This window comes from Aquarana catesbeiana, linkage group LG04, assembly GCF_042186555.1.
Source record: "Aquarana catesbeiana isolate 2022-GZ linkage group LG04, ASM4218655v1, whole genome shotgun sequence".
Classification (NCBI taxonomy): domain Eukaryota; kingdom Metazoa; phylum Chordata; class Amphibia; order Anura; family Ranidae; genus Aquarana; species Aquarana catesbeiana.
Window position 1 is genome coordinate 302,419,218 of NC_133327.1, and position 15,007 is coordinate 302,434,224.

General features: G+C 39.2%; 1 protein-coding gene across 4 annotated transcripts in view; it reads left to right on the top strand.

Annotated features, from left to right (window-relative positions):
* ADGRB3 (adhesion G protein-coupled receptor B3) overlaps nucleotides 1–15,007 on the top strand; it is a 1,384,867-nt gene that overhangs the window by 1,293,470 nt on the left and 76,390 nt on the right. The window lies entirely within an intron of this gene.

The following is a 15,007-nucleotide window of genomic DNA, read 5'->3' on the forward strand; positions in this document are numbered from 1 at the left end:
TACATACAAGTGGGTGTTTTAAGTTTACTTCATCTTCTTTCACTTGATTTCACTTTAGTAAACCACCCGCCACTGACCATTAAACACTATTGGCTTTTGACTTCTCCTATTTTGTTACATTTGTTTTTCTGTTCTCTCTTTGTCTCTTGTGTAGTTTTATTTGTATATTTCTCTTTTGTGTTAGCCTAAAACAATGCGTTTGTTACGATTTGAATAGAAAATTGCTGACACTTTCTGTCCCTTTTTTACAGTTTTTGTTCCAAATTAGTTTCTTTGCTAGAGGCGCTTGCTGTTTTTTTCAGTGAATCATTATATTTGCTGCAACTTTCTTCTATTTGATCAAAATAACATTTGTATCTATTTATTGGTAATACAATAAGCAAAACAAGAACAAAAGCAAAATAAATAAAATGATTTATAAATAAAAGTGAACAATTTTAGGCCCCCAGAACCCCATTTTACAGTAATTTTTTTAGAAGCTTCGGCCTTAACCCTCCTGGCGGTATTCTGAGTGTGGCTCGGGGTTACATTTCAGTATCATTAACGGTAACCCCGAGCCTACTAGACTCTTGTTTGGACAGATTTAAGTGTATTATTACTAAGAATTACAGGCCTACAGTATAAAATGCCAAATTTCTATGCAAAACAATGTACTGCTTTTAGATTCAAAAATCTGACATAATCATACCGCCAGAGAGGTTGCTGTGCTCTACAATGATCATTGTCAGGGTTTAACATTATTTTTTGATGCAGTTGATTGTTTTAAATTATAGTCTAAACCTGCTACTCTACTGGCAAAAAACTCTATCTGAAAATAGTATTCTCCAGTAATTCCAGCACAGCCCACCAGATATTCCAACTGGTATGGCTAGTAGGAGGAAGTGGTGAGTGTGCCGCTCTCTGTTATATTAATAACAGCCCTTCTACACATTAACTTTTTGTCAAGGTTTAAAGGGGAATCAACCTCTCCTAAAAATTACAGAATTGTCCATGTGATTGTGTGTGTGTTGGTATGGGGAAATTAGGTTTTTGTCTGCCCTGATGAACTGGTAAACCTTGTCTTTTGGACCTCTTAACTCTTCCTTTATTGTCACATGTCAGATCCTCCTCCTGTTAAACAAAAAAGTGGGGTGTTGTGCTGATAACTTACATACAACATTCCCTGATTTATTTCACATAATTAAGTTCACTATTCAACCTACCGGAAAAAGAGGTATTTTGCCACTCAGAACTTTTTCATTAATAAAAATGTGTATCCATTATTTAAGTTTAACACTTGAACCTATACTTGGGGAGCAAGTATGTTGTACATAACCTCCTGTTTTGGTATATCCTACCTGAATTCATTATTTTTTAGGGAACCTTTCATCTAGAAACACTAAGCCATACTTAAAGGGCAAATGGACAAGTATCTCTGTAGCTGGGTGTGTATTCTGGACCCTCCTGCTATAGGGATATAAGCCTATATGCCTGGTATACTGTGTTGGTATCTAAGACAATACAAATTATTTTTCTAAAAGTAGTTTTAAAAAATGGCAGAGCAGCTGGTATTTGTAGATGTTTGCATTATACACATCAGCCCTATCTAGGTCAAATCACTCCTTCAAAAAATGAGTATGGGTGCATTTTCTATTGGTCTGGAATACGCATTGATGACAAAAAATGGCTACTATATGTACCATATTTATCGGCGTATAACACACACCCCAAGTTTAGGAGGGAATTTTAAGGAAAAAACTTTTAGGAGTAAAGTTTAATGAAGAAAAACTTACATTAAAATGCCCATCAATGCAGCGTTATCGTGTCCATCTGCAGCCTTGTCAGTGTCAGTGCAGCCTTGCCCCAGTGTCCATTGCAGCCTTGTCAGTGCAGCTTTGCCCCAGTGCAGCCTTGTCAGTGCAGTCATGTCAGTGCAGCTTTGCCACAGTGCAGCCTTGTCAGTGCAGCCTTGTCAGTGCAGCTTTGCCCCAGTTCAGCCTTGTCAGTCCAGCCTTGTCAGTGCAGCTTTGCCCCAGTGCAGCCTTGTCAGTGCAGCCTTGCCCCAGTGCAGCCTTGTCAGTGCAGCCTTGCCCCAGTGCAGCCTTGTCAGTGCAGCCTTGCCCCCAGTGCAGCCTTGCCCCCAGTGCAGCCTTGTGTGATCGCCGCGATCGCCGCTGACATACACAGCTGTGTGTAAATTCAAATATGGCGCCGAGACTGCAGGGACTCGTCGGAGCCGAGATACACATACGCGAGTGTCCTCGGCTTTTCTCGACGCTGCTCACAGTCACGCCCAGTCCCGCCCTATGATGGACATAACACAGGTCCAATTGCGGGACTGGGCGTGACTGTGAGCGGCGCCGAGAAAAGCAGAGGACACTCGGGTATGTGTATCTCGGCTCCAACGAGTCCCTGCAGTCTCGGCGCCATATTTGAATTTACACACAGCTGTGTATGTCGGCGGCGATCACCGCGATCGCTCCGATCAACCAAAATTGGTGAGGATCGGCCTATAACATGCACCCACGATTTTCCTATGACTTTAAGGGGAAAAAAGTGCGTGTTATATGCCGATAAATACGGTATACTAGGCCTTTAAACAGGGTTTTAAATAAAATAAAGGTAACAGCAAACAATGAAGAGTGCAGAACATACCAATTAACACATTTCTAAATACCAGAATAAAGGGGAAATATAAGTATTTGCCTACAGACACAAGCAGTAGAAAAACGGCAACTGCAATCTGACCAGTCCCTGTGTGCAATACCTTCATTTTCCCAATATACTTGTGATTATTAGGAATGAATATACCATTAAGGGTAACTATTAATAACAATGTAGTGCACACAAATAGAATATGGATTAAACTACGGAGAACTCTAACATTAGGGGTACAGGGTTTTTTAATTAGAATAGATTTAGACAGGTATTATGAACATGCTTTGCCTGTGGTGGGTTTTCAAAATATTTAATAACCATGTGAGTGGATAAACATGGGTATTAACTGTCCATAAATAATGTTGGTGCGTGTATGCTTTGTCCATTGTTTATTAGAGAAAGGCAAAATATGTACATAATTAGGGTAAGAATTCCGCCCTATAGAGAGATAAGGGTGTAGATGTAACAGTGTAGTGTAATGTATATGTAACCAATGGGCTTATTTAGATTAAAGTTGATCTATTGCCAACCCAGTAAACTTTAATATGTATTAGGTTCATTTATATTGTGAAATGTTTTTATTACCTATGAATTCCAAAGCTTTGTAGTTGAGGTTACCAAGGGCTTCACACAGAGTTTCTAAGAAAAAAAACAAAACATTTTTTTCACACCACATAAAGCAGGTATGCAGCATATTAACTCTAGCAATAAAGCATGGCAATATTTTCAACCTTATCAGGCTCTTTTTCAAGCAAGGAGTACATATACCTTATACAGTATACCATACAAGCAGGGGGGTGCTGTGGTAACTGTGTACAGCAGTACCCATAGGTTAGAACAGTGCAACTGCTGGTATATCCCCATTTCTGATTAGGATTACAGAACATGTAGGGGGCATGAACAGTTTCCTGGAATCCCTTCTCAATCGGTGCCTATATTATTGCTCTGTGGCCAGACAGCTTTGCAGGAACCAATTACTTAACAGAAATTGAAGCCAGCAAAACAAAAGTCCTCACACTTTACTCGTTTCTCATATTCTTAGAGCGCCCCATCCAGCTCTAGCGAGAAAGTGGAAATGTCCACATCCTCCATCCCTCTCCGAAGATGGTCTCTTTTCTTAATGATCATATGTCCCTTGAATATTTGTTTGCTTAAAGTTCACCTAACATTCTTTAACTTTTACTCCAAGTAGAATCCTTGGATCACAGAGCAGAAGCAGAAACCTCACATGAACCAACTCCAGCTTCCATAGGATGATATTCTGCCCAGTATGGCAAGGTCCTAGAAATAAACCAGTGCCATACCAAGCCCATTATGATGCTGCTCCCTAATATATCCACTTGCTATACCTATAGCATCTTATATTCTTATTATTGACATTATCAATGGATTGCACCATATAATTGCCATCTTAGTGCCTTGATTACATATTGCTCCACAAATTGGTCACCTTATGCTTATGTTTACATATGAGCCATATTAGCATTGTGATGCATTCTACTGTACTCATGTGAATTATATTTGAAATGTTGAAATAACAATGTATGGTAAAAAACAAACACATACACAAGTCCTTTCTAAAATTGTCATTTTGTATTATGCATAGGCAATATGTACATGCAGATGTGAAGTGAAAGACTCCAATTTGTAAATGATAGTAATCAGTAAGGACTAGCAAGTGGGTGTGGTGCTGCGCTTATCCAAGTAAATGAATAGATAAATAGATGAAGGGCGTACTGCAGTGCTAACCGTCTAAATGTGTATAAAGCTAGACACAAATTGTGGGCATGGGGTGTATTCACAGTGAGTGCAATAATATAAAGTATTGTGAGGTCCAAATTATAGTAAAGTATAACTAATCTCAAAAGGGGTTAATCCAAATGTCCAGACTTGTGCAAAAATCCAATAACATCAACATAAACGATATAAAGCATGCAGTGTCAGACTTATCAAGACGATCCCTGAAAACTCATCTCTTCAGAGAAGCCTATCTGGCCCCCACCTAACAACTGTACATTTATCTTCTCAATCAGCACATCACCCACAGTTATTACCTCTTGTATCTCTTGACCTTCCCTCTTAGATTGTAAGCTCTAAGGAGCAGGGCCCTCTAATTCCTACTGTATCAAAGTGTATTGTATTTGTACTGTCTACCCTCAAGTTGTAAAGCGCTACGTAAACTGTTGGCGCTATATAAATCCTGTATAATAATAATAACAAACATATGAAGGAGTTATATGGAGCAACAAAGCAGAATGCAGCTGTTATTTTTCTAGTGCAGACTTTTTAATAACAATTATTATTATTATTATTATAAAACAGGATTTATAAAGCGCCAACAGTTTGTGCAGAGCTTTACAACATGAGGGCAGACAGTACACTTACAATACAAATCAATACAGGAGGGATCAGAGGGCCCTGCTCATTAGAGCTTACAATCTAGAAGGGAGGGTCAAGTGGAAACAAAAAGTAGTAACTGTGGGGGATGAGCTGATTGAGAAAATGAAAAAACAGTTGTTAGGTGTGGGTAGGATAGGCTTCTCTGAAGAGAATGGTTTTCAGGGATTGTCTAAAAGTTAATAGAGTAGGAGATACGTGGACAGATTTGGGTAGGGCATTCCATAGGATTGGAGAGGCTTTGGAAAAGTCCTGGAGGCGAGCATTGGAGGAGGTGACGAGGGAGCTAGAGAGCAGGAGGTCTTGAGAGAAACAAAGAGAATGAGTAGGTTGGTATTTAGAGACTAGGCTAGTGATGCAGCTGGGGGCTAAATTGTGGATGGCTTTGTATGTATTTGTTAGTATTTTGAATTTAATTCTTTGGCCAAATGGAAGCCAGATGAGGGATTGACAGAGAGGAATAGCAGACACGGAGCAATTGGTAAGGCGGATGAGTCTGGCAGCAGCATTTATGATGGATTGAAGAGGTGATAGACTATGTAGAGGCAAGCCAATGAGAAGGGATTTGCAGTAGTTGAGGCGAGAGATGACCAGCGAGTGAATCAAGAGCTTTGTTGTGTCATTGCTTAGAAAGGGGCGTATTTTGGAAATGTTGCAGAGGTTGAGGTGGCAGGATTTGGACAGTGATTGGATGTGGTGCTTAAAGGAGAGTTCAGAGTCCAGGACTACACCTAGAACCTTGGCATGTGGGGATGGTCTTCTAGTTGTGCCATCGATTTTTACAGAGATATCAGGGGAGGAAAAATTATAAGTTTGGTTTTGGAAAGATTGAGTTTGAGGAAGTGGTGTGACATCCAGACTGATATATCTGATAGTAAATTAGTGATACATGAGGAGACAGAGGGACTGAGCTGAGGGGTAGAGAAATAGATTTGGGTGTTGTCAATGTAGAGGTGGTATTGGAAGAAATGGGAGGCTATCAGCTGACCCAGGAAGGAGGTGTAGATTGAAAATAGGAGAGGTCCAAGAACAGAACCTTGGGGGACCCCAATTGAGAAAGGAAGTAGAGTTGTAAGAAATGCTAAAGGTGCGGTTGGATAAGTAGGAAGAGAACCAGCGAAGAGTACAGTCACGGAGACCAAAGGCATGGAGTTTTTTGAGGAGGAGGGGGTGGTCAACCGTATCAAAGGCAGCAGAGAGGTCCAGGAGTAGGAGTACCGAATAGCGTCGATTGGTTTTGGCCATTAGTAGATTGTTTGTTAGTTTTAGGAGAGCAGTTTCTGTGGAGTGTTGAGGATGAAATCCAGACTGAAGAGGATCAAGAAGGCTGTTATCAGCGAGGTGGATGCTCAGTCGGTTGTAGACCAGATATTCGAGGAGTATTATTCTAATCATTGAATGAAACCAAGCATCTGGGGCTACTATCAGATCAGATCAGATCAAATCCGGGGCTACTATTTAACACTGACTTTCTTTTCTCATAAATGAACCCAGTAATTAGCACCCGCTGAGATATCACCTGATAGATCAAAAAGCATTCACAACTGCATTCAAAATTCATTACTTTTCTTGTTTCAGTTTGAAAGTGTAAGCCTGTTTTTCACATCCAACTCTGTTCTTCTGATTTGTTTCCCTTAACCCTTGGGTTATCAAATATGGTGGTATTAAGATCAATGATGACATGCAATAACACATATCAACCAATAGGGTTTCACCTCTTGTATGTTTACAGCAGTCAAAAAATGAAAGTTGACTGCTGTTGGGTTGTCATGTGTTATACTGCCTGTTATTTCTAAAATGATAAGTGTTAAATATTCATATGAGGGAAGAGAGAAATATAAACATTTCTAATGTGTATTCCTCAAACATATCTAAATCCCAATCGTTGGTCACTCCTGAAGCTCCAGTATTACAATGGTAATGTTAAAGATATGCTCAGGAGAAATTAAAATCCTGATTTGTTAATGCCCCCTCTGTTTAATAATAGAGTATCCCAGAGCTCCTTGATTTCTTCAAGACTGAGAACTGTAGTTACAAATTTCACAGACAGCGCTGACTGCTAGCAAAATTTAGTGTTAAAATGTGACCATAATACTATATATTTCTCTTTGGGATTTACTGAATTCTAGGCAAATATAACGGACACAAATGAATGCAGCTTTGTAATCATTAATGCATCATTACATGTAGTTTTAAATGCAATGTGTAAGTAGCTGAATTTTATCAGCCTTTTACAGATCCTGTATAAGAGGGCTGGGGTGTGAGAGGAAGAGGCAGAGCAAGGAGCCAATCAGTTCTTGTGATAAAAAGAAGCACATTGATAGGATTTGAATGTAGAATGACAGAGTTAAGAGCTCATCTATGCGGTTTCTTTTACTGTGCACTAACAGGCTGTGGTGGGTTCACATTGACCTGGACTCTAGGGAAATTCCTTGATTGAAGCTGTTTATTGCAGCAAACGCTGGTTTTGTTTTTTGATCTTTTAATGGGCTGTTTGTTTTTAATTTAATTTTGGCTGGAGATCTGCTTTAACTTATATAAATAAGTGGAAAAATGCCTTCCTGCTTACAAAGAGGCTATAGGAGGTGGGGATTCCTCCATGTTACTACACAGAATGGCTCCAATAGGGGATTTCCAATTGTTGGGCAGCCCTTTAACGTATTTAAAATCAGTAATATTTAATGAAAGCCTAAGATAGCAGTGAATAATAAAAAGCCCTTATCTCTTGTAAACAAAGCACCTTCCATATACTAGATGAGCTATGCAAATTATATTTTTTTTCTGCTGAAAATGATTTACTACACAACTTCTTGAGAGCAGTATATTAGAGTAATTATAAAATGTCACTGTAATGCTGGTTTATTAAATGTCACTTACAGTCTATGCAGTTCTGGGAATAAGTGTCACACACTTCATTAGGAGGCAAAAACATATTATCCAAACTCTGAGCAAAATAACAAGGAAAAAATGATTCACATAACAAAGGATTTAAATAAATTGGTGTGCCTTTACAGAAATCTTTTCTACAAAAGGACTGGTTGAGTTTCACTTGAATATAGCATTAAGTACTGTATTTTGTAAATACAGAAAACAAACCAATTGTCTTTGGAAGATTGTTTTTGTTAATGTGATTTGTAAATTAAGAGCATATGTAATGTCAGAGGCTAAAATGCAACACTAGAAAGGCTATTATTGAGACAGAATTATTAAGACTGGTGGAAAAAAGTGCTGGCATACAAAATAAAACAATGAATGTAAATAGAAGTGATACCTAGGGACCAATTAACATACCTCTATATTACTCCAGCAACAGACAGCTGACATGGTAATATGCTTAACTCACTGAAAACATAGTATATATCAGTGCTACCTATAATTAGCTTTTTTTCTCTTCCACCATTACAGCCCATGCTATGTCTGAGTGGTGGCTGTACTTTTGAATGTTATTATAGGTACCATCAGCTATTCAACTATGTTTTTTACTGAATGTGACTATGAAGTCTTGATCAATAACCCACCCACAAACACTCCTTCCTGCCTCCCTAAAGATTACTCCTGTATTAACTACATTCCTCTTTAAGCATCTGAAGCCTCGTACACACAATCGGATTTTCCGATGGGAAACGTGTGATGACAGGCTATTGGTGGAAAATCCGACTGTGTGTAAGCTCCTTCGGACAATTGTTGTCGGATTTTCCGCGGACAAATGTTGGCTAGCAGATTTTAAAATTTTCCGCGGACAAATGTGTGTTGTCGCAGTTTCCAAGCGTGTGTACACAAGTCCGTCGGACAAAAGTTCCAAGTACAAACACAAATGCTCAGAAGCAAGGATGAGCCAGAAGTGGTCGGTCTTGTAAACTAGCGCTCGTAATGGAGAATTAACATTCGTGATGTGGCAAATTAAGAAATCTCGAAATGCAGAGCACATTCTCTTCTTCTTTAATTGGATAATAATGAAGCTGCTTTGCTGGTAATACTTCTGGAGTTATTGCAAACAAATTTTCAAAGGCTTTATTTTTCTAGTGATATCAAGAATAATATTATTATGCTTTTTTTTTTTTTTTTTTTGGTGCAAGTTACCACAACACTGTTATCCCATAATTTTTAAGATCAAAGATACAACTATGTTGGTGTCCCTTGTCAATTTTACATTGTATCTTTTTTAAATGTAACTGCCTACTCCCAAACTGTCATTTGAAGCAAAACACTTAGCCAAGTATTATTCTACACATTTTTTTATTGTGCATTAAAAAAAGAAAACAAACAAAATTAGACATGCTATCTGCCAATAGAACTTCACCAAAAAGTACATTCTATGCATCCAAAAATATAGAAAAATATACTAAATCTAATTATTATTCAACCAAAAAAATAATGTCAAAGCAATAACTCCAAGGCCAATAAAAAATAACACCTTATCTCCTCCGATTCTGCAACATGTCTGGTTGACGAACGGCCATTCAGAAATGAACTGAAAAGCATGAACTGAAAAGCGCAAAAAGAAAAGCGCAAAATGAAAAGCGCAAAATGAAAAGCGCAAATCAACACTCACCAAACTTCTACTAACATGAAATTAGCAGAAGGAGCCTAAAGGGTGGCCCTTAAGAGCTGAAAAACCATGTACTACGTCAGTACATTCATGTTTGTTGGCCGACAATTCCTTGCTGTTTGTATGCAAGACAAGTTTGGGCCAACGCCCTTTGGACAAAAGTCCACGGTTTTGTTGGCCAACAATCCGATCGTGTGTACGAGGCTTTAGCGGTTGACTACTAAAGGCGAATAGGCTGTTCACTTTACAAGTGAATTTTCCCTTACCTTAATAAATATGGCAAAAAATCACTTTGTAAAGAATACTAAACCATGTGCATGGTTGTGCCCATAATAGGAAGATGGAAGTCAGCAGAGATTCACCTAACTCACATATCTAAGGGAATTGTCCCTTGAAGAAAGTGAACAGCCTATTTGCCTTTAATAAATCCACCCCTAAGAATAAAATCTCCAGAGAGTATACTGCATCAGTTTAGCCGCGGTATCCTTTTAAGAAGTCACATCCAATCCACTTGTTCAGTCAACTCCCAGCTCCCTCTAATACTCTCCACAGATACAGCATATGACTGTAATGTGAGCACATTATCACTGTCATGTACCTGAATGTGAAACCCATGATGACAAAGGTGGCTTCTTGCACAGTTCCCATCCAATCACTCCTGGTAGTGAGAACATGGACTGCTAGGGCAGCAGAGGGGCACAGGTGCCAGGAAGCTAGAGCAGTGAACTTGAGCTTGGAAGCACAGAGAGCCACCAGGTAGAAGTATAAAGTCAGGTCACCAGCTGGGTTCAGCAGCAGCCAGGCAGACAGTTACAGGATCACAATCAGGTTTCAGATCGGAGAAAGGCAATGACTGGAAAAGTGCTGGTAGTGAGGTACAAAGTCAGGAGGTCATGTCATGGTCAAAAGTCCAGGCCAGGGCCTGTAACACAGATGAGCAGCAGGCATAACAGACAAGGGAAATCCAAAGAGAAGAGTCAGACTTAGCCGGGTCAGTAAAAAGATCAGCAGGCAATGAGGCTAGTCAGATCTCAGGTTTAAATAGGCTGCTGGTCACCAGGATCTGTTGGCACGCCCGTGCATGCACTTTTGCTCTGAGGCCATGCCTGCTCATGTGCACAGGAATGAGTACTTGCTGCAAGGAAATGAGCACTTGCTGCACAAGGTTTTTATCTGTTCTCTAAAGTTGTAAAAGATCTGACATATCTTCTGCTAGTTTGTTGTGCACTTGATAAGTTTGCAAAAGCTGTGAAGAAGTCATGTAATTTATCCTACTGCAGAGCTGCACGGGGAGCTTCTCTCTGGCCCTTCCTTCCTTGCACCTGTCATATTATGTTAACGATATAATGGAAAATTAGGAGAAAATGGTGTGAGCAAAAAACAATGGATTATGCATGCTAATACACTGATGATTTTCATACAGTTGTGCTCCACATTGTGCGCCACGGCTAATACTGTACTGCTAATACTGTATGTTACTATTGGGAATATAGAGCTGGTATAAATTATATGTGTTCCAAAATATTTTAATGTGTATTAAATATGCAATGCTTGTTTTTTTTTTTTTTTTTAATAAGTATAATTCACCAGAATGTGTAAGAGTATCATACTTGTTAAGATGTTAAGCTATGGTGCAGTTGAGTTACTGAAACTAGATATTTTAACATCTGGTGCAGCTGTGCATGAGAGCCAATCAGCTTCTAACTTCAGCTTGTTCAATTATTTTGACAAAAAAAACCTGGAAGCTGATTGGTTTCTATGCAGAGCTGCACCAGATTTTGCACTCTCCAGTTTTAGTAAATCAACCCCAAAGTGTGAAATCACGCCTGGTAAATATGAAACGCTGCTATACTGTGCTGTATTGTACGTGTACTAGTTCTCTACAGTGATGATCACAATAAATATCAATTATGATGTTTGTGATGATAAATACACACATTATTTCTCAGTGATATTTTTTTATGTTAGAGAATACAAAAAATCTGAGGTTTAACCATTTAGCTTTTTAAAATGTGTACAGGCTTTTTAATACTAGGTTTATGCCCCTTGCTGAGGTAGGGATTGCTCTGAATTGAATTAGCTAGCTCAAACATAAAAGCCAGCATGCACAAACGACATTGCTACTTCACAGATACAGTACATGCTTTAATGCGGCAAGCACAGGAATATTTTCATTCTCTGCTGCTCGGTGCAACCTCCAGTGGTAGACTTGAAATTTACATCCAAAGGCCACTAGAGTCTTATTGTACTACAAGAGCTTTAATATTTCATTCCTATGCACCATATATTTGTGTTCTCCTGTCAATAAATATAATTCTTGAGAAGTGCTTGTGGAATTCTTTGAACTCCAAAATTATTAAAAAATAAGACTAAACAATTTATAGCTAACACACAAGTCTGCACAATGGCTACTGGTGGAATATGAATGCAGGCTTTATTTGCAGTGTAATTAAAGTCAGATAGATAAAGTACCCTGGCTAGTAGCTGAGAGATTTAATAAGTATTTTCTGTATGGTGGGCTGACTTGATTACTAATATTCATCTTATATGTCACAGTTGGGGTTCTGTGCTCTTGCATGCTTAATACCTCCCGCTTGCCATCACCCTTGTATTTATCAACAGATAAATATTGTCTTGTTCCAAGGTATTCAGTTTTGTTAAAAGCTGTTATTGTATTTGTTAGAGACAAGCAATGCTGTGCTAAGTGTATTATTTTTGGCAGAATAAAGTGCATACCTCTGTATAACACAATGGTCATGAGCCTGTGATGAATTAATCTGTTTGTATTTTTATACTTACCCAAAACTTTAGTCCATCAATGATCAGAACCCACCAGTGATAGCTAAATATTATGACCAGTGTGACATGCTGTGGTTTTATACTTTTGTCTTACGTTATAAAGAAAAATATCAGATACGAGATGTAAGAGTGTCAGAAATATTTTGAAAACTGTAAATCTGAATTGTCTTGCTTTCTTCAAGGCATGGTTGTGAACAGTGTGAATGCTAATGTTTATAAAAGAGAGAGGAAGATTGTGATGAAATCTAGGTGGATTTAAGAGTAGTCTACCACTCTCTGTAGACATGCGAAAATCAGTTGCATTGGTGACAATAACTGTGTGCCTTTAAATCCTATAAGAAAAAAAAACATTAGATTTTAGATCATTAGTGATTAGTGAGTTTAGGGGCTAAAGTGCAAAGGTGTCTGTGTTAAATGCACCTATTTCCATTTTAACACATCACTGTTCAAATGAATACATTTAAAAGGAAGGCATACATTTGATAAGAAAATGCTGCATTTGATCTGCCCAATCTGCAGTTCAAATTCTTTTAAATATTGCATGCTGCATCCAAAGTGATGCAACGCAACACAAAGCAGGACAAACACAGCTTCTGAAGTGTACACTACACCATTAAGGTCAATGGAAATTTCTTTTTTTTTACTTTAGTTTTATTAAGGTTTTTTAAGAACGAAGGTCCAAAAGTACAAAACATACGTCATGCAGAATTAGTGCACATCATACATCAAGTTGGTTGAGAAAAAAAGGAACTAACATGTATGGAACAGTATCACAGTCCTGAGAGATAATACAATCCTGAGAGATAATACATTAGTTAGTTATTGGTGCATCAGCCCTAGCAGTACTCTGCTAACAAGATATTTAGTATATATGGAGGATTGGTGTAATACTCGGCAAGGAATCAAAACTTTTCAGACTATAGCCATATGGATTGGTGAGCATAGACCACAACTTCCCTTAATTAGTAAGAGGAAAGAATTAGTCACTAATGATATTGTTTTAAGATTAAGTTTGGGGGCTTCTAGGGTTAGATGGCTTGGGTTGCCAATTGCTGAGGAATTTAGGTGTTTGAAAATGAGCTTTGGCAAATGCATATTGGATTTGGCAGCTTGTGTTTAAAATAGTGACAATTTCTTGTAACATAGAGGGGATGTATAGACTTCAATTTTCTGGCAATGGTTAAGTGAATTGCTATGAACAGGGATGGGCCAAACACCCCCCTGTTTGGTTCTCAGCAGAACTCTTGAACAGAGGAATTGTAACCCAAATAGCAAATCCTATTGAAGTCTAGCCGAACAGGAAAAATCGAAAGTGCCAATTCTGAAGACTTATATGCAAGTAATTGGCCATAAAGGGGTATGGGGGTCTGGGTACTGCCCTCAGGGACATGTATCAATAATGTTTTATTTATTTTTAAACAATCGTTTTTTCAGGAGCAGTGGTTTTAATAATGCTTAAAGTGCAACAATGAAAATGAAAAATTCATGCCTGGGGCCCCCCTTAATGTGTCTGTAAAATGGTGCATTTGTAGCATATACTGAACATGCTACAGCAAAACTGACTTTTCTAAAGAAAAAAAATCCCATTTAAAATGACTCGCGGTTACAATTGCTGGCAACCACCTTTTAAAAAATAAAGAAAAAAACAGCGTGGGCCCCCCAGACCATACCAAGTCCTTCGGTTCTGGTACTGATTTTAAGGGGAACCCCACACTAAAATTTTTTTAAAATTGGCATAGGCTCCCCCCAAAATTTATACTAGACCCTTATCCTAGAATGCAGCCTGGCAGGTCAGGAAAAGGGGGGGACGAGCGGGCAGCCCCCCTCCTGAATAATACCAGGCCACATGCCCTCAACATGGGGGGATGGTGTTTTATTGATGGGGACAAGGTCCTCTTCCCGACAACCCTGGGCTGTGGTTGTCAAGGTCTGTGGGTGGGGGCTTATCAGAATCTGGAAGCCCCTTTAACAAGGGGGCCCCCAAGATCCTGCCCTCCCATCCATCTCCTTTTACCAAAATAAGAATGAAAGAAAAATAGGAGATGGTTTTTGACAAATCCTTTATTAAAAAAGAAAAAAGTGTCCCTCGATGTAAATCCACCGTCAATCATGCCGCCCGACGGACCCAACAAATAGAAAAAATAAAACCACTTCCACCTTCTGGGAGGCTCCCGTGGACTGCTCGCCCTGCACTTTGACAGATCTTATATAGGCGGGGGGGACATCCAATTACATCTCTCGGTGGCCTAGTATGGACTGGCAGGGACCCCACGCCATTTTTTTATTTTTTAAAAGCCGGGTGCCGGCAATTGTAACCGTGGGACATTTTAATTGGGATTTTGTTTTTAGAAGTGTCAGTTTTGCGGTAGCATGTTCTGTATATGCTACAAATGCACCACTTTACAGGCACATTAAGGGGGTTCCCCAGGCACAATATTTAAAGGAATTTTTCATTTATATTGTTGCACTTTAACCACTTAACAACCGGCCCATAGCCAAATGACGGCTACAGGGCGGTTGTTTAACTCTGGGAGGACGTCCAGGGACGTCCTCCCAGAATTCTGCTCTCGCGCGCCCCCTAGGGCGCGCACTCGAGAGCACCCGTGAGGACCCGGCGCATCACAG